We start from the raw sequence: 19,928 nt of genomic DNA, 5'->3' as shown, positions 1-19,928 counted from the left end.
GATTTTTTTTGTGACAAATTAACCCTAGTAGCCGCTTTCAAATTATATGTCATAAGCCATTATTGGGTATATGTTTAAGAATCTACTTACTTTGGTTTTGAAATTTTCATTTTGCTTTGAAAATTTCATTCTCTGATAACTTGGAAAAGATGACAAATTCAATCATCTTGAATCGGTAGTTTCGTGAAATTGTAGCTGTATATATATGTATACAAGTATTCTCCTGCCCATTGTTTCTTGTATCAAGTAATTACATTATCCTGTACCTGTAAAGATGGCCATCCCAAACTCTGGAATGCTAATGTTATTTCTCTTCCTTTCTATCTCAGTTTGCTCTTCAACTCTGAATTCAACAAACGAAAGCTTTCTGCAATGCTTTTCATCTCATTTATTTCCTTCAAACATAAGTTCTGATGTTATCTTCAGCCAAAAAAGTTCTCAATATTTATCTATATTGCAATCTTCCATACGAAATTCAAGGTTTTTGAACGCTTCAAAACCGCAATACATAGTCACCCCCTACAACGAAGCTCACATCCAGGCAGCCGTAATCTGCTCCAGGGAACATCACATGCAAGTTAGAGTTCGAAGTGCAGGACATGACTATGAAGGCCTCTCCTACACATCTGATGTTCCATTTATAATTATAGATCTTTTCCCAATCCGGTCTATCACTGTAGACATAAAAAATGAGCATGCATGGGTTGGGGCAGGTGCAACTCTTGGCGAACTATACTACAACATTTCTGGCTTAAGTAATGTCCATGGATTCCCTGCGGGGAGTTGCCCCACTGTAGGTGTGGGGGGACACATCAGCGGAGGTGGATTTGGTACTATATTCAGAAAATATGGTTTAGCAGCTGACAATGTTATTGATGCCAAGATGGTTGACGTTAATGGAAATATTCTTGACAGAAAGTCCATGGGAGAAGATCTTTTTTGGGCCATCAGGGGAGGCGGAGGAGCGAGCTTTGGAGTTATTTTCTCCTGGAAAGTTAGATTGGTTCGTGTTCCTGCAACCGTTACTGTTTTCAGTATTGGAAAGACATTGGAACAAGGAGCAACCAAACTTCTCAACAAGTGGCAAACCGTTGCAGATAAACTTCCCCAAGACCTTTTCATCCATGCAGTTATAGGAGTAACTAGTGCAAATTCAAATGGAAATAAAACTGTCCAAGTTTCCTTTGATGGCTTGTTTCTTGGGACCGCTGAAAGACTCCTCTCTTCGATACAGAATAGTTTCCCTGAGCTGGGTGTAACTCGAGACAACTGCACTGAAATGAGTTGGATACAGTCTGTCCTTTATTTTGCTGGTTACTCAATCACGGAATCCGTAGACGTTTTGATTAACAGGACAACGCAATCTACGCAGCTGTTCAAAGCCAAATCGGACTATGTGAAGGAAGCAATTCCAGAAACAGGGCTAGAAGGACTATACAAAATGCTTGTGGAAGAAGAGAGTTTGCAGTTGATCCTGACACCCTACGGAGGAAGGATGAGCGAAATTGGGAGTTCAGAAACTCCTTTCCCTCATAGAAGTGGAAATCTATACGGGATCCAGTACATCCTTTATTGGGAAGCTCCAGAGGAAACAGAGAAGCACATAGGGTGGATGAGAAGGGTGTACAAGTACATGGAACCCCATGTCTCTAAATCTCCAAGGGCTGCGTATTTCAACTACAGGGATCTTGATTTGGGGAGGAACCGTAAGAGAAATACTAGCTATGCAGGAGCAAGAGTATGGGGCTTGAAATACTTCAAGAATAATTTCAACAGACTCGTTCGTGTAAAGACTTCAACTGATCCTCACAACTTCTTCTGGAATGAACAAAGCATTCCGGTACTACAGTGAAACAATGAATAGATTGCACTGTTTTGTGCCTTTCATTAAAATTACTTTACGACGATAAAAAGTGTTGTGTTGCTTTGTTTCAAATACAAAAACCCAAACTGAAAATGATTACAATTGCCTACTATCAATAAATTTGGGAACTTTCATTAATATGCATTTGCATATATGCAGTTTCTTATTTACTTTCGAATCTGCTTATTGCATGGGTTGTGCTAAGCTATATATTACGGGGCACAATTATCAGAATATGATCTTTACAGTATGGATGGAGGAGATATTTTAAATTGGTTAATGAATAAATTAATTAGGTCATTATTAATTAGTTAATCAATTAATTAGCAAGTTTTGTTAATAAGTAAATTTAATACTAAAATAAATAAATTAGAAATGCTCTAATTTACTCATTAGTGAGGGAAAAATAAATAAATAAAATATTGATAACGCTAATTAAATTATATATAAATCTTTGTTGATAACTCATTTGAATATTTGTCAGTCAAATATGCACAGGACACGCCAACTCTAAAAGCTTAATTCTTTCTTCCCATAACAATTTGGATAAAGACTTTGACTTTTTGGTTTTGGTAGGCAATTAGCCATTACGTGTGACAATGTACGTTTCAAAACCAAACTCCTAAAATTCTATCTCTTTAAAGGCTATTTCGTATCGTGAAAAGTCTGCAGTTTTTCGATTACGTACGTGATGGCTATGGACTAATTCCCCTTCCTAGATTTGACTTTACATCTCATGATAAAGGCACCAAAATTAATAGTAATTCACAGGAATATCTACTCTTGATTGTGATACAAGTTCAAAGGTGATGGGCTAACAGATCACCAGGGTCCAGGAGTGAGTCCAATGCAAGAAAATAGTATTAATAAATATAAATAATAGTTAAGTTAGTTCTTGAACAGGATCAGTTATGGGATTAGTTACATTAACATAAATAACAGTTAAATTAGTTATTGAACAGGATTGGTTATAGGATTAGTTACACATGATGATGCCTGTTATGATGTCATAGTTTGCTAGTGTTGTTTTTAAAAGGAGGAACAACGGTTGTATGACATCATTGAATGCAAGTCTTGAATATTCCTCAAATTTCTCAATCTTTTCTCGTTTTTCTCTTCTCTCACCATAGTTCGAGCTGGTATTTTGCTAATTTGATCCCGTAAATCCATTTAGCTCTTATCATTTTGGTGTCGGAGTTCTTTGATTTTGTCATGGCCGAGTGTATAACCGTGTAACTACCAGATTGCAGAAGAAGTTGGTGCAGTTACAGAAGGAAGTTGAAAAAATTGATACCAAGCTAGGGTCTAAGGCTGCTTAGATCAAGGAGCAGCTGAGAAATGAAATGTGGGTTGGATTGTAAAAGATGGAAGCTGAAATACATAAGATGTTTGATAGATGACAGCTAAGCTTGAAGACTAATCAAAAACTGTGGAGACAGCAGATTCAGGGGAGGCTATTTCTTCAGTGGATAAACAGAAGGCGATAATGGTGACCATTGGGGTGAAGCCTACCATATCTCAGCTTGATCTTATTACGTCAGCTGGAGCTCACACCAAGTACTCTAAGGTGGAGTGTCCACGCTTTGACAATAATGATTTTAGGGGCTGGTTGATGAAGATAGAGCAAATTTTTTGAAGCTGACCAGATTCAAGAAACAGACACACTTAGAGCGGTGATGGTGCATTAGGATGGAAAGGCTCTTCAGTGGCATCAGAAGTTCATGAAGAAGAGGGGTAAGCATTTTGAGGTTCTTTGGCATCATTACATTGTTGTAATGCGATCTCGTTTTGATGAAAACGAGTTTTTTATCCTATGTTTGAGGTGGTTAGTCTAAAACAGGCCGTTACAGTAGATGAGTATTATGATGAATTTGAGGGTTTACTGAATATGATACAACTTTCTAATGAGCACGCCTTTAGTATCTTTATCAGTAATCTGAACCCTGATATATCCAAGCCAATAAGAATGTTCTGTCCCCAAAACTTAAACCATGCTTATAGCCTCGGTAAGCAAATGGAATCACTAATCTTCAATCTGCCCTGAAAACCCTTTACACCCTATAAATCACCATTATTACCAGCACCTAAGACTTCTTTCCTGACCTATAATTCACCAACAAAACATCCAAACACTACTAGCACCAACAAGTTTCAACCCAATAAACCTGAAACCAATCAATCAAAACACAACAAAATGCCTACTAAGGAAGGAAAGCAGGACAGGAAGAAAAAAAGGCTGTGCTTGTGGTGTGGAACCAAATTTGTGGGGGGACATAGATGCACGAGCTCCCAACTATACCAGCTGTTGGTGAATGATGGAGTGGAATCTGCTACTGGATAAGAGGAATTTTCTGACCGTTTGGAATTTATTGAAGAACCTATATGCAACACCGAAGGGGCTGATAATGTAAGTATGTACTCCAATTTCATTACATGCTTTAATAGGAACAGCTGGACCACAAACCATGCGAATTCAGGGGAAGATAAAAAACTAGCTACTGGAAATTCTAGTTGACTCGGGAAGTACTCATAACTTCCTAGATCAATCTGTTGCCAAGGGAATGGGCTGCAAGATTTCACCAGTAAGTGGACTCAAGGTAACTGTGGCTAATGGAGATAACCCGATGGTTAAGCACATGTGTAAAGGAGTATAGTGGGAACCTCAAGGACTTCAGCAATGCACTAACTTTTTTTATTCTAACATTGATAGAGTGTCCCATAGTACTTGGAGTGCAAAGGCTACAATCTCCAGGATCATTGTATGGGATTTCATTAATCTCACTAGGCAGTTTGCATTGGCAAATGATTGGTATATTCTGCAGGGTTGGTGGTAGGCAAGGTGTAAGTATCAAATAGGAAGCAAGTGGCTAAGATGAACTTAGTCAGTAATGGTACTTGTTTGATGATGCTGACTTGAGTATAGATGCTAGCCAGCTGCAGAATCAACACGATGGCCAGCAGCATAATAGACTGCCGCAAGTACTTTAGTTATATACCGTTTATTGAAAAAACTTATTTAATTACCAGGAAAATTTAAGTAGTAAAAATATGTTATCATTAATAGTAGTTAGAAAAAGAATTGAATGTTGGAAAAATTAAAAGAATTTTAGGTAAGGTTGACGTCATGCATAAGTCACCCAGAAATATCTATAAAAAATAAAGAACTCAGTGTAGAATCTGGCGGAGACCCATCATTATTAACAAAAAAAAAAATTAAAGATAGAATCTGAGTTTAATTAAGCATGGGATTGGGAGCGAACGGGTTATGGATATAGTAATTTTATATGTATGAATGTATTGTCCGGGAGGTTCAAATGTGAAGTAAAGAATTTTATATTATTAAAAAATAAGATAAAAATATGATATATATACATGAAAGATCCAATAATTTAATAAATTAAATTTTTGGGTTCAAGTAGAATTTAATATGTATATGTTTCTTTTAGCGTGCTCTTATGTTCTTTAAATGTGGCTAATCTCCCAATAATTAATATTAAAGCTAAAGGTTCATTATGATACATATTTTGAAAAAACCCTAAAAGAAGATGTACTGAGACAATATGTAATTGAGTGTCAGTTTAAAAGGAAATGAGACAATGTACACCCCGAAAGAGGCAAGATTAAGTGTTGGGCCTGAGAGATATCGAGACAATTTAGACTTACAGATAAGCAAAGTTGAGTGTTGATTGGGGCAAAAGGTACACTGAACAATTCGAATGCACAAGAAATGTAAAGTTATTTGAATTAAAGGTGGTGTGTTAATAGATTTATTCGCATAAAGAGCTGATTAGGACTCACAAATGAACTTGTACAGGGGAGTTGATTAAAGTTCACGAATGAATGAAAAAATCATCGAAAAAAATCATATGAGTAAAAAAATCTCAAATCATTAAAAAAAATAAATAAAAATGTAACTTATATATATATATGAAGGATTAAAAAATCTAATAATTTAAACTTTTAATTTCAAATGATTTACATCATGTACATATAAACTCTTTCTATTATTCTTTTTGTTATACTGTTATGGACTCTAAGTGTAACTTATCTACGAATTTATATGCATGGGAAGAAAGTTGTGTGGAAATTGAGAAATGAGAATGACTTGGGAGCAAAGAGGGCAGAAATGATATTCCATCACTCATTATCAACAACTAAAAAATTACTAAATTAATTGCCTCATTTCTTTTCTTTCTTTTCATAAACGCTACGCCCTGAGTTATCAATTTATCTATCAATCCAGAACGTGTAAAGCTAATAAAAAATTCATTCACAAATTCAATAATGAGAAATGAATTGAGGTCCCAGAATCAGCATCATCATCATCTTTAATTTTTTTAATTTCCTTTCATTGGCTTTTATACGTAAGAATAAAAATGTTGGCATTATCTAGATAATTTTCACTTTTACTCTTTTTACAACAGCCTTTCATCGTGATTTAATATATATACGCCAATATACCATTTTCTCTTTTTTTTTTTGTTTTTCCTTTTTAAATAGAATGTCTGCGATGATCCAGGATTTAAATGCTATATATATGTGTCGTAACGTCTAGATCCGGGGATCTATCGCTAGACATTGACTTTTAGGGAGTCGCCACCAATTTTTTTTTATTTAGGTGCGATTGGCCACCTATGGAATCTGTCCTTTTAGAGAACACCTAAGTTTAAGGGTCCCTAGAAGAATGGTTCAGGTCTACAAACCAGAACAGGGTTCGGAAGTTCGGTTACGTGTGAGGAAGGTTATAGCACCCTCACAACGCCCATCAAAAGATGGTACCAGCTTAAATTTGTGTTATCCAAAAGCCTTAAAATTTTACTAAGTAATTAATTATTGAAAATTATTCTCAATTGACTCTAATACTTTTAGCAAAAAATTGAGAAAATTCCCTTACCTCAAGAGTATGCAAGAAAAACTACTGTTTCACTTACAGAGGCTCCGTCGTCGGCTTATTTTAAAAAAAAAAACAAAATCAAAATTAAGATAGAAAGGAAGGAAAGAATTGATTGTTTTTGTGTAGGAAAAATTGATACTTTCAACTTTTCTCCAAAAATATTTTTTGAAAATTTCGATTTTCAAGGAAAATTGATACTTTCAACTTTTCCTCAAAAACTCTTTTTTTGAAAATTTATTTCTAAGGAAAATTGATACTTTCAACTTTTCACCAAAAATATTTTTTTTGAAATTTTGATTTTCAAGGAAAATTGATACTTTCAACTTTTCCCCAAAAATACTTTTTTTGGAAATTTATTTTTCTTTTAAGGAAAATTGATACTTTCAACTTTTCCCTAAAAATATTTTTTTTTTGGAAATTTATTTTTCTTTTAAGGAAAATTGATACTTTCAACTTTTCCTTAAAAATATTTTCTGAAAATTTATTTCTAAGGAAAATTGATACTTTCAACTTTTCCCTAAAAATATTTTTTTTTTGGAATTTTTTATTTTTATTCAAAGAAAATAAAAAATAAATAAAAAGAATATTACATAAACCTAATCTAATAAATAAACAAATAAAATAAACAAAGAAAAAAAAAAAAAAACAAAAAACCTGGAGCGGCTCGGATCGCGGCTCGGCTCGGCTCGGCTCAAGGAAGAGAAACGGCTCGGGGGGAGCGGCTTGGCGGCTCGGCTCGGCTCGGAGGGGGCTGGCACGCGCGGGTCAGAAAGCGGGTCGACGCCCGGGTCGGGTCGGGTCGGGTTCGACAAAACGCGTGGATCCTTTGGGTTACTTAAGGCCAAAACGACGTCGTTTTGGGAGGGTATAAAAGGCAATCCCCTTCGTTTTTTCGGCAGAACGCTCCTCCCTCTCTCTCTCTTCTTCCCTTTTTCTCTCTCTTCTCTCTAAAAATCGAAGAACACCGGTGCCGGATTCTGAAAATTTTCGTCGGAATCTAAAAATTTCGTCGGAAGTTGGTCGGAAGATCGCCGGTTTCTGGGAATCTTCGCCGGAAACTGGGCTGGTCGCCGGAAACTTCAATGTTCGCCGGAATTGTAGTCGGAAAATTCAAACTTCTGGGAATCTTCGTCGGAAACTGGGCTGGTCGCCAGAAACTTCAATGTTCGTCGGAATTGTTGTCGGAAAATTCAAACTTCGTCAGAATTTTCGTCGGAATCTAGAAATTTCCCAGAAATTTCCAGAAAAATTTTTCGCCAAAAATCTCTAAAAATTTTTTCTCACTTCGAGAACACTCCTAAACTTTTCCTTGCTTCCTATACGCCTCCTTTTCTCTCAAATCAGTAGCTTTGCTTACTGTTTTCTGTCTGTTTCATTCTGTTCCAGGAGGTGCTTTATATAGGGATTGATCAGGAGTTTCTGATCAATCCCAATTCCCCTTTGGACGGGAATTCAATCTTTGAATCCAGTCTGGACTCTTCTGATTGAATTCCCACTCCCAGTGAGATTCTTCAACTTTCAATCCTAGCCTTCCAAAATAAAAATAAAAAAAAAAAAACTAGATAATTAGAAAAGATAATAACAATCAGATAATAAAAAAGAATCAGATAAAATTAACAGATAATTTAAAAAAAATAAAATAAGATAAACCCAAAAATATATTATAAAAATAATAATAATAATATAATAATAATAATACATATATAACTATATAAATAAATTACATATAAATATTAACAAAAAAAATAAAATAAAATAAAATAAATAACTAAATAAATCAATATATACATATGCTAGTACATAATAATGATAATAATAAAATAAATAAAACACAAAAGAAGAAAAGAAAAAGAAAAAAGAAAATAATAATAATACAAGAAAAAATTGCATCGGGCTTACCCCCTTTGGGCCAGGCCCAATTGGTCTGGGCCTAGACCTAATTGAGTGTCTACAGCTGTCCCTCTTTGCACATTTTCTGTGAAACAGAAATTGCGCAAAGAAGTAGACACCCAATCAAGACCCGACTCAACATTGTCATTTTTTTTGTTTTTTTGTTTTTATTATATTTTTTTGTTTTTTAACCAAAGCTAGGGGCACCACGACTTTGGAACTAAATTGCTCATCTAAACAGAGGCAACGAACTTTGAAAAGTAAATTGCTCCTCTAAACAGAGGCAACGAACTTTGAAAAGTAAATTGCTCCTCTAAACAGAGGCAACGAACTTGAAAAAGTAAATTGCTCATTTAAACAGAGGCACCACGACTTTGAAAAGTAAATTGCTCCTCTAAACAGAGGCAACGAACTTTGAAAAGTAAATTGCTCCTCTAAACAGAGGTACCACGACTTTGGAAAGTAAATTGCTCCTCTAAACAGAGGCACCACGACTTTGGAAAGTAAATTGCTCCTCTAAACAGAGGCAACGAACTTTGAAAAGTAAATACTCCTAGACAATCATGTTCGAAGGAGTTGAAAGTTGTGTTTGAAGGGATTTCAGGAGATTATGCCCAAAGGTCTTATAAATCAACCCTGATACCAAGAGACATCTTATTTCAAGGATTAGGAACTTACCTGACAAGTTTCTTCTCAAACTTGCAAAGTCTTTTCATATTTGTCTTTTCCATGTGGGATGTTGGAACACCCCTGCTTCTTGAATTTGTACACTATACTTTCCTGAAAGTAGTGTATGCTATGCAAATGCATATGAATTTCAATGCATGCTATGCACATGTTGGCCAATTAATTCCTGTTTAATGTATGGTACTCAAGTTTCTCAAGCTCTTTTCTTGGGCATCAAGCCCTTTGATTCCTCAAAGATTCAATGGCACTGTTTTCCTAAGATCGAACCAGTGTAGCTCTTAATTATTTCTTTCATTCAGATTCTTCCTTGTTCAGTTTCTCAATACTTTGGAATAAGCTTCATCAATCGATCATCACTTGACCATCATTCAATGAATTTCTCAGCACTAACAAATTTCAAAACAAGTTTCATCCACCATCACTGGGTCCTTGTCTCAGCATCAACCATTCCAAAACAGACTTTGTCTACTGATTGTCTTCATCATTCAATCATATCTTGCAAGTCATATCGATCAATTCATCACTTTTCAAGATTTGCCCCATCATCTCTTTTAGGTTTCTACCATTTCTTCATCATCTTAGATTTCTTTTCAAATGAATGTAAGATTCTTTTAAGCACATGTTCATTCATTCATTATCATTTCAAATTTTGACAAATACAATGCAATCAAGCATTTTCTCAATTCATTCTAAGGGTGAAACAATAAGAGAACAGAAGGTGAATTATGGTAAAGATAATCAATGGAGATCTATTTTGATAGAAAATAAATGGGAAAGGAAATAAATTGGATGTCATTGAGGTGAATGGTATGTCCAAATGATGAATATTCAGACAATTCTCAACATTAATCTAGGATTCTTTTTCAGAAACTCATTCCATTTACTGTTGAAGTCATCTTGAGCTTGGCGAACTCTGCCCCAGTCTTTGAGGGATCTTCAGATGTCTTTGATCTTTCATTCATGTGAGCCATTTGACCTGGATCTTTTTTTTTTTTTGGTACCAAAATCACCCTTTCAGGTTTTCAATTTGGAACTTTTTTTTTTATTTTTTCATTTTTTCATTTTCTCATTTTTTCTTCTTTCTTTCTTTTGTTTTTCTTTTTTTTTTCATCATCTTTTTTTCTCATTCTTCACCTATTATTGACATCCTTCATACATAAAACTTTAAAGGTAATGTAGCATGATTCCATCGCTTCATCATGAGTATGCCTTCGCTCAACATATGATCATTCAAGTTGAGTATTCACACTTGATCCAAATGGACTTTTCAAGGTTGTAATGTAGGTCAAGGTGAAGGGTCATAAAAAAATGGATATAATAGGCTCAAAACATGTATTAAAAAGGTTCAAGACCGAAGGATCATTTGATGCAGCTTGGCATTTTGCCCCACATCGTTTCACTATTTTTTTTTCACACAAAGGATTCTCATTATTTTACCCCAAGTCATGTGTGGCATTTATTTTTCTTTTGCTTTTCTTTCTCTTTCCATTTTTGAGACCTTTTGTAAAATTTTTTTTTCCAAAAATTGCCCCCCAGTGTAGAGGGTGATCCTTGGTTAAGGTTCAAAAAAAGAAATCATAACAGGCTCAAAAGGGTAGCAATAAATGGTTTTTCAAATGGTAAAAGAAAGATGGCCATTTTTCATCTCAATTGTGAATACCTTTCTTGAACATCATCTATTGAACAAAGCTCATGAACTTGTATAAAAGATTGCACACCTTCAAGACATATCTATTTCACCTTCAGTAACAGCTTACTTTTTGCTCAAATCATCTCCTCACATTGACGTAGATGAGTTCTCAAAATTAAATCCCAGAATTATTGTTATCATTGTCTAAATATTCATCATCTGAAATTTTAGAATGGGAATGTGAAGTTATGGAAGGTAACAAGGCATGGAATAAATGGTCAAGTGAAAGAGAAAAATGTAATGAAATGCATTAACTTGCCCTTATTAAGATGATAACAAGTGAAGTCATATTGCAAAAAAAAATCTAACATTGTTTGAAAAGAAATCCCAAAATGACAGAAGAAACTTTCAACCAGCCTTATCTCCATTGACGTCTTGCCCCTCAATTCATTGTGAATCTCTGGATCCTTCCTGTTCTTAACTTTCGCTCAGTACACTAACATTAGGTGCTGTTGCTTTTCCTTGATCAAAACTTACCATTCCATCATTGATCAACCGTTGCACCTTATACTTTAAAGCAGTGCAATTTTCAGTAGAATGGCCAGTAATTCCATAATGATAATCACAACGGGCTGTAGGATCATACCACTTTGGATAAGGTGGTTTAAGTGGTTCCACATGGCTGGGGGCAATCAAGTGGCTATTATAGAGTTCTTGATATAACTCTGTATAAGTCATAGGGATTGGATCAAATACAGGTTTTTCTCGAGTAGTCCGTTGTTCTCGTGAGCCACTTGCTGGGTTAGTAGGACGAATTTGGGTTCTTACAGGAGCTTGAATGTTAAGGCGGTAAGTGGATGAATAAGATGGTTGTGGGGCTAGCTGGTATGGGTAGGATGAGGCATTATTCACAACAGGATAGTATGGAAAGTAACCTTGGGATGGATAGGGTTGATAACCCCCAAATTGTTGTCTATCAAAGCTTACAGCTTGAGCTTCAGATTCTTTCTTTTCTGATGTCTTCTTGGTTTCTCCTCCTCTCAACTTGTCATTTTTATGGCACTTTCAATAATTTCTCCAGAGATTACCATGTCAGCAAAATTCTTTGTTGCATTCCCTATCATCTTTTCATAATAGGAAGGCTTTAAAGTGCGAACAAACAGCATTGTGGTCTCTTTCTCTGTCAGTGGAGGTTGTACCTGTGAAGCTATATCCCTCCATCTCTGGGCGTATTCTTTAAAAGACTCATTTGACTTTTTCTCCAGATTTTGCAAAGATAAACGATCAGGGGCCAAATCGATGATGTGTCGATATTGGCTGATGAAGTCATGAGCCATATCACTCCAGGAACGAATGTGGGTTCTATCCAACTGAACATACCACCTGGCAGCAGAACCAGTAAGACTATCTTGGAAGACATGCATCAAGAGTTTTTCATCATGTGCATGAGCTGCCATCTTCCTGCAATACATGGTGATGTGGGTTTTAGGGCACTTTGTACCGTCATATTTTTCAAATTTCGGTACTTTGAATTTATAGGGGATAACCACATCAGGAACTAGGCAGAGCCCAGCAGCATCAACTGACCCATAAAAATTAAATCCTTCTACAGCCCGTAGCCTCTGCTCTAGCATGCTAATCTTGGAACTTTCCTCAGCCTCTACTCTCATCTTTTTCTTTTCCTTCTCTTTTACATCATCTAGATCAGGAATTAGTTCTGCTACCTTTTCAGTGAAGACAGGATTTATATAGCTATTATACTGCCCTGGGTTGAAAACTGATGGCATTCCAGGACATGTTGGATATGCAAAATGTTGTGGTGGGACCTCTTGGGCAGACTGGGCTTGAGGTGGGCCAAAACCTGGAGGGTACAATGGGTCAGCCACTTCTTGCTGGCTTGTACTTCCTTCAACTCCTTTTCCTTTATTCATATTATTGAGAGCCTCCAGAATTTTGCTAAATTCATTTTCAATCTTCTCCTAAGCTTTTTCTAGCTTTTCAAATCTATGAGAACTTTCTTCTTCCATTTGCTTTGCTCTGGATCTTGTGTTGTATGGATGAGCAGGATTTTTGCTAGATGGAGCTATCCTCGGACCTTGAGTACCATACTTATGATTAAAAATGTTATGCTGTGCCTTATGTATGATGCTTTGACACACAAATGAAATGTACATTTTTTGAATGAAATCTAGTATGAAATGAATGCAAATGATTGTGTTGAAACATGATCATGAAAAGAATACAGATGCATACAATCAGACAAACAACATAGTTAGTTCCGTGGATGAAACGTAAGTGATGTTGATGCATAATGTCACATATGATAAAAATAATACACAAAGTTAAACAATCAAAATGATTAGATAAATACCCTTTTTTGTGTCCTAATTTTAGGATAAATCTATCATTGGGTAGAAAGAGCTCTATCCTAGGTGTAGGCACTCCTAAGGTTCACTATATGTGGTTTAAGGTCAAAGTCTAAAGGTTCCCAAATTGCTCCTTACATCCTTGTCCATCACAGACTAGTAAGGCACCCTAATCCTCACCTATTACAGGCTACAAGCGAAAAAGGTTCAATTTGAGTGGGAGTATTTCGCTAGCCACTGCGGAAGCATTAGACCTCACGAAAGCAATATGTACTTTACTCCCTCTTAGAGGGACGGAGCTCGGGTATAGAGCTCATGTTATGCACATGCATATGAATGACATAATTAACAAGGTAACTAAAACATGAATGAATAACAACACATATATACAACAAGGTTCAATTTCATTTGGCTTTTGGATAACACAAATTATTTGCTGGCCTGACTCTCAAGGTCCCCAGTGGAGTCGCCAAGCTGTCGTAACGTCTAGATCCGGGGATCTATCGCTAGACATTGACTTTTAGGGAGTCGCCACCAATCTTTTTTTATCTAGGTGCGATTGGCCACCTATGGAATCTGTCCTTTTAGAGAACACCTAAGTTTAAGGGTCCCTAGAAGAATAGGTTCAGGTCTACAAACCAGAACAGGGTTCGGGAGTTCGGTTACGTGTGAGGAAGGTTATAGCACCCTCACAACGCCCATCAAAAGATGGTACCAGCTTAAATTTGTGTTATCCAAAAGCCTTAAAATTTTACTAAGTAATTAATTATTGAAAATTATTCTCAATTGACTCTAATACTTTTAGCAGAAAATTGAGAAAATTCCCTCACCTCAAGAGTATGCAAGAAAAACTACTGTTTCACTTACAGAGGCTCCGTCGTCGGATTATTTTAAAAAAAAAACAAAATCAGAATTAAGATAGAAAGGAAGGAAAGAATTGATTGTTTTTGTGTAGGGAAAATTGATACTTTCAACTTTTTCCTAAAAATATTTTTTGGAAATTTCGATTTTCAAGGAAAATTGATACTTTCAACTTTTCCTCAAAAACTCTTTTTTTGAAAATTTATTTCTAAGAAAAATTGATACTTTCAACTTTTCCCCAAAAATATTTTTTTTGAAATTTTGATTTTCAAGGAAAATTGATACTTTCAACTTTTCCCCAAAAATACTTTTTTTGAAAATTTATTTTTCTTTTAAGGAAAATTGATACTTTCAACTTTTCCCTAAAAATATTTTTTTTTTGGAAATTTATTTTTCTTTTAAGGAAAATTGATACTTTCAACTTTTCCCTAAAAATATTTTTTGGAAATTTATTTCTAAGGAAAATTGATACTTTCAACTTTTCCCTAAAAATATTTTTTTTTTGGAATTTTTTATTTTTATTCAAAGAAAATAAAAAATAAATAAAAAGAATATTACATAAACCTAAACTAATAAATAAAAAATAAACAAATAAACAAATAAACAAAGAAAAAAAAAAAAAAACAAAAACCTGGAGCAGCTCGGATCGCGGCTCGGCTCGGCTCGGCTCAAGGAAGAGAAACGGCTCGGGGGGAGCGGCTCGGCTCGGCTCGGAGGGGGCTGGCACGTGCGGGTCAAAAAGTGGGTCGACGCCCGGGTCGGGTCGGGTTCGGCAAAACGCGCGGATCCTTTGGGTTACTTAAGGCCAAAACGACGTCGTTTTGGGAGGGTATAAAAGGCAATCCCCTTCGTTTTTTCGGCAAAACGCTCCTCCCTCTCTCTCTCTTCTTCCCTTTTTCTCTCCTTTCTCTCTAAAAATCGAAGAACACCGGTGCCGGATTCTAGAAATTTTCGCCGGAATCTGGAAATTTCGTCGAAAGTTGGCCGGAAGATCGCCGGTTTCTGGGAATCTTCGTCGAAAACTGGGCTGGTCGCCGAAAACTTCAATGTTCGCCGGAATTGTAGCCGAAAAATTCAAACTTCTGGGAATCTTCGTCGAAAACTGGGCTGGTCGCCGGAAACTTCAATGTTCGCCGAAATTGTTGCCGGAAAATTCAAACTTCGTCGGAATTTTCGCCGGAATCTGAAAATTTCCCAGAAATTTCCAGAAAAATTTTTCGCCAAAAATCTCTAAAAATTTTTTCTCACTTCGAGAACACTCCTAAATTTTTCCTTGCTTCCGATACGCCTCCTTTTCTCTCAAATCAGTAGCTTTGCTTACTGTTTTCTGTCTGTTTCATTCTGTTCCAGGAGGTGCTTTATATAGGGATTGATCAGGAGTTTCTGATCAATCCCAATTCCCCTTTGGACGGGAATTCAATCTTTGAATCCAGTCTGGACTCTTCTGATTGAATTCCCACTCCCAGTGAGATTCTTCAACTTTCAATCCTAGCCCTCCAAAATAAAAATAAAAAAAAACTAGATAATTAGAAAAGATAATAACAATCAGATAATAAAAAAGAATCAGATAAAATTAACAGATAATTTAAAAAAAATAAAATAAGAGAAACCCAAAAATATATTATAAAAATAATAATAATAATAATATAATAATAATACATATATAACTATATAAATAAATTACATATAAATATTAACAAAAAATAATAATAATAAAATAAAATAAATAACTAAATAAATCAATATATACATATGCTAGTACATAATAATGATAATAATAAAATAAATAAAACACAAAAGAAGAAAAGAAAAAGAAAAAAGAAAATAATAATAATACAAGAAAAAATTGCATCGGGCTTACCCCCTTTGGGTCAGGCCCAATTGGTCTGGGCCTGGACCTAATTGGGTGTCTACAATATGATTAATAAAAACTTGCAATTTTGATATGTCTTTTGTAATAAGGGATTTATACTCATCACTCCGTATTTTATATGCTTACTTATTTTTAATAAAATTGTAGTAACAACTCAAAACATTTATTTATTTATTTTTTAATTACATCAAAAAAATAAAATCTTAATACAAATAACAAAAAAAAAATTTGATTCAAAATCAAATATTTAATATCTCTTTAAGTATTTTTAATCATTAAATTAAAAATTCGAAAACAAAAAAAAAAATAAACAATATTTAGTTCAATGATTGGCATATGAATCTTATGCTCTATTCGTCATGTCAAATCACAAGGAACAAAACAAAACTTTTCTTCCCAACCTTTAGGATTTATGAAAGAGGATAATATTTAAAACTTCATTAATATCCGTAGGCCCTAGCTTTAGCACATATATATATATATATATATATATATATAAAAGTAGTGCTACCATTAGCACAAGTCGAAATATAATCATCTAATTTTTGGCTTCTTTAGGAATTGAAGGAGGGAGAGAGCGTTAAACCTATACCTAAAAGTTTGGCAATTCTTATTTGTGTGGAAGTATAAAAGACAAAATAATGGAAGTCTTACAGAAATTAGTATTAATTTGGAGCATGCAGGAATATAATCAAAATTTAATTAATTAGCAAGTGCTGGGGCAGTAAAGGAGGTTGTCATTTCTTTTTCATTTATAACAGATTTATATATATACAAGTGAAGTCACCCATTCCTTCAATTTTAGCAAATTAATTATTGTTAAGATTATAGTAATTTCCAATCCAATTACTATATGTATATATATGTTTCTATCAATTAATTTGGATTTAAGTACAGTCATCAAATGGATTTGGAAACAAAGCTGAGAAATTAAGTGATGATATCATTGGACATGGCAATGCGGGCAAAATTTAATTTCACCCAATTAAAGCCATCTGCTCTCATTTTGATTTGTGTATTGGGCGGGATTAAGAAAGCAAGTAAAATTAAAGGACAATTATATATACTTTTTCAGGCATGAGGAGAGCATTCCACCTCTTCCGGTTGAAGCTAGAATATTTTAGCAATAATTAATATCAGATTGCTTCATTTCACATTTATCCTTAACTTAAAGTTTTCTACTCCAACATTGCTTTTGTGAAAAAAAAGGGATAGTCAATACTATTACATACATACTATCATCTTCAAGGCTTTGTAGCTATACTATAACAATGATGTCTAGGTCTTTTTCATGATTGTTATTGGAATATGTTCTCAATAATTGTATATTTAGTTATGTGTAAATATATTTTTACACTCTCATTATATAAATATATATGTCATAACCCTAAATAGGATAGGGCAAAATTTGTTCTTTATAAATTCATTTCATGGTATCAGAGTCATAATTTTTTTTCTGTTGTCTTTTTCTAATTTATCACATGAAAAGCTTCTTCTATCTTTATCTATATGTGATGGGAGTCTGTTAGTGTGGTATTATCCTATATTTAATAAATATACAATATCATGTAGTTTTATATTCAAGTTAGACCCATTCACTTACAGTCAATTAGTTTTAAATTGGATGTTTAACATGGTATTAGAGCTGTAAAAGAGTTAATAGGATGAGAAAGAATCCCAGGAGCTATGAACCAAAATGTTCTGTAAAAGGAAAGCAATTTTCATCAAAGACAACATGTCATGAGTTATAAACCCGACCATTAGAGGGGTCCAAACAACGATATCTTTTATGGACATAATTATAACCTAAGAAGACACAACAAGTGGATTTTGGGAAAAGCTTATCTTTTCAATAAGGAACTAAATAAGGATAACAAGCACATCTAAAAACTTTCAAATGATTGTAGTTTGGCACAAACAAAGTATGTGTTGTGTTTACTTTCTTATTTGAGTATGGAAAACTACAAACTTACTTATACTCTAGTAACTACTAGTAAGAAGCTTTTTGTATATGATGGAATTTTATTTTCAAACCTATCACAATATCGCACCATTGTTGGAGTTTTGTAATATCTTACTTTTACTAGACCTAACATTACTTATGCTGTGTAACAAGTTTGTCAATTTATGCATGCATCTCGTGATATTCACTTTCAGACTATGAAACGAATCTTGAGATATCTTAAATGAACTATTAATTGTAGTATTCAATTACTTCCTAGCACTATATTGAATTTGATATGCTATGTTGTTGTTGATCGGGCTAGTTGTCCAAACACTAGATGTTTTACAATAGGTCATTGTGTTTTCTTAAGTTTCAATCATGTTTGTTAGTGTACTAAAAAGCAAGTTTCTATAGCTCAATCTAGTACTGAATTAGAGTATATGACTCTTTCTATAGCTTATCAAGATGTATTTTAGATTTTTTATATATTGAATGAGGTTGGATTTTCTCTTGCACTATCTTGTTCTGTATATTCTAACAATATGGGTGCTACTCGACTTGTTGTCAATCCACTCTTTCATATTCATACAAAACATATAGAGATCTCTTATCACTTTGTTCAAAACCTTGTTTGCAAGCATTCTTCATATCCTTTTTATTCGTTCTCAATAACAATTAACTGATATATTTACTAATGAATTTTTTTCTCAATTTTTCTTGCATTTAAGAATCAGTTCTTATGGAGTTCTCTCAAATCGGTTGAGAGAGTATATTATAATATGTTGTCAACAATCGTACATTGAATTATGTGAAAATATGATTGCACTCTCTTTCTATATAAATATATATGCCATAATCTTAAATAGGATACGACAGAATATTTATTATTTACAGATTTCGATTGTGGTAAGTGCAGTGCTTTAAATATCTCCTTGGTATATTTTATTACATTACCATCACTTTCCTGCTTCCTACAGTCAGTAATGACTTTGGTGGGATTTCAAACCTTCCAAAATAGATGAAATGATTTATTAATCGAATTGTTTATTTTATCATTCTACTCTCATTTTCAGATGTTCTTCATCAATCCACTGAATTTTTTTTTTTATTTTTTGAATTTAATTGAGTTCAAATTGACGAAAAACAATATATTTTGGTTGAATATTTTATTCAAGCAATTGAGAATAACAATTTAAAATTGCAATGATTTGTTCTTTTAGAAGGCGGCCAAATAAAATTATTTGTTTAGCAAGTAAATAACGTAAAATAGCATAATTTTGAAAATTTTCTTCTACCTTGGCTAAATATTTCACACCTCAATTTCTTGCTCCGTTTTGGATTCATGAAATGAAACCCAATTTACATGTGTTATAAGATAAGGGAAGTAGTTGGTGAGAATCCAAAAAAGAATGAATTAGTGATTGCCTCTGGCTTCTCTAACTTTATTTCCTGTGGATAATCTTATGCTTTATTGTGTACTTGTCCCTCAAGCTATGATCTCTTATAATCTTCTAATGGCTTTTCAGTCTCGCTTTATTATATTTAGGTCTACTTTAGTATTTGGCGCTGACAAAAGTTTGTTTTTGAAAAAAATATATTTGAAAAGTGTTGCAAAAATTATTGTAAAAAATTAAAATATATAAAGAGCATACGATGATGTAAAGAAAAAAAAGTTATTTTTGTTAAAAATAAATAATAAAATAGGTTTTTAATCATTTTATCTAAAAACCATAAATTTTATAATACAACTGTACTTTCCACTTAGCTCTTGTGACGGGCTCATTTTTAGTGGTTAAAAACGTACTTTTAACTCAGATTGTAGTGTGTTTAGTATTATTTTTTGTTAAAAAATTATTTTTTGAGACTCAAATGCAATGCTAAACAAAGCTCTTAATCTAAACATGTAATATAAAGCACC

The 19,928-nt window shown here is 34.0% G+C and overlaps 1 pseudogene across 1 annotated transcript; it reads left to right on the top strand.

Moving 5' to 3' along the window:
• Nucleotides 1-1,998, top strand: LOC111281187 (tetrahydroberberine oxidase pseudogene; annotated as a pseudogene). Its single transcript, XR_016335162.1, has one exon. The product of XR_016335162.1 is annotated as a tetrahydroberberine oxidase pseudogene (transcript).
• Nucleotides 1,999-19,928: the final 17,930 nt, after the last annotated feature.

Source organism: Durio zibethinus, chromosome 28 (assembly GCF_047325235.1).
Source record: "Durio zibethinus cultivar Kanyao isolate XHJ-2024 chromosome 28, ASM4732523v1, whole genome shotgun sequence".
Lineage (NCBI taxonomy): Eukaryota > Viridiplantae > Streptophyta > Magnoliopsida > Malvales > Malvaceae > Durio > Durio zibethinus.
This window is presented reverse-complemented; position numbering and strand designations above follow the sequence as displayed.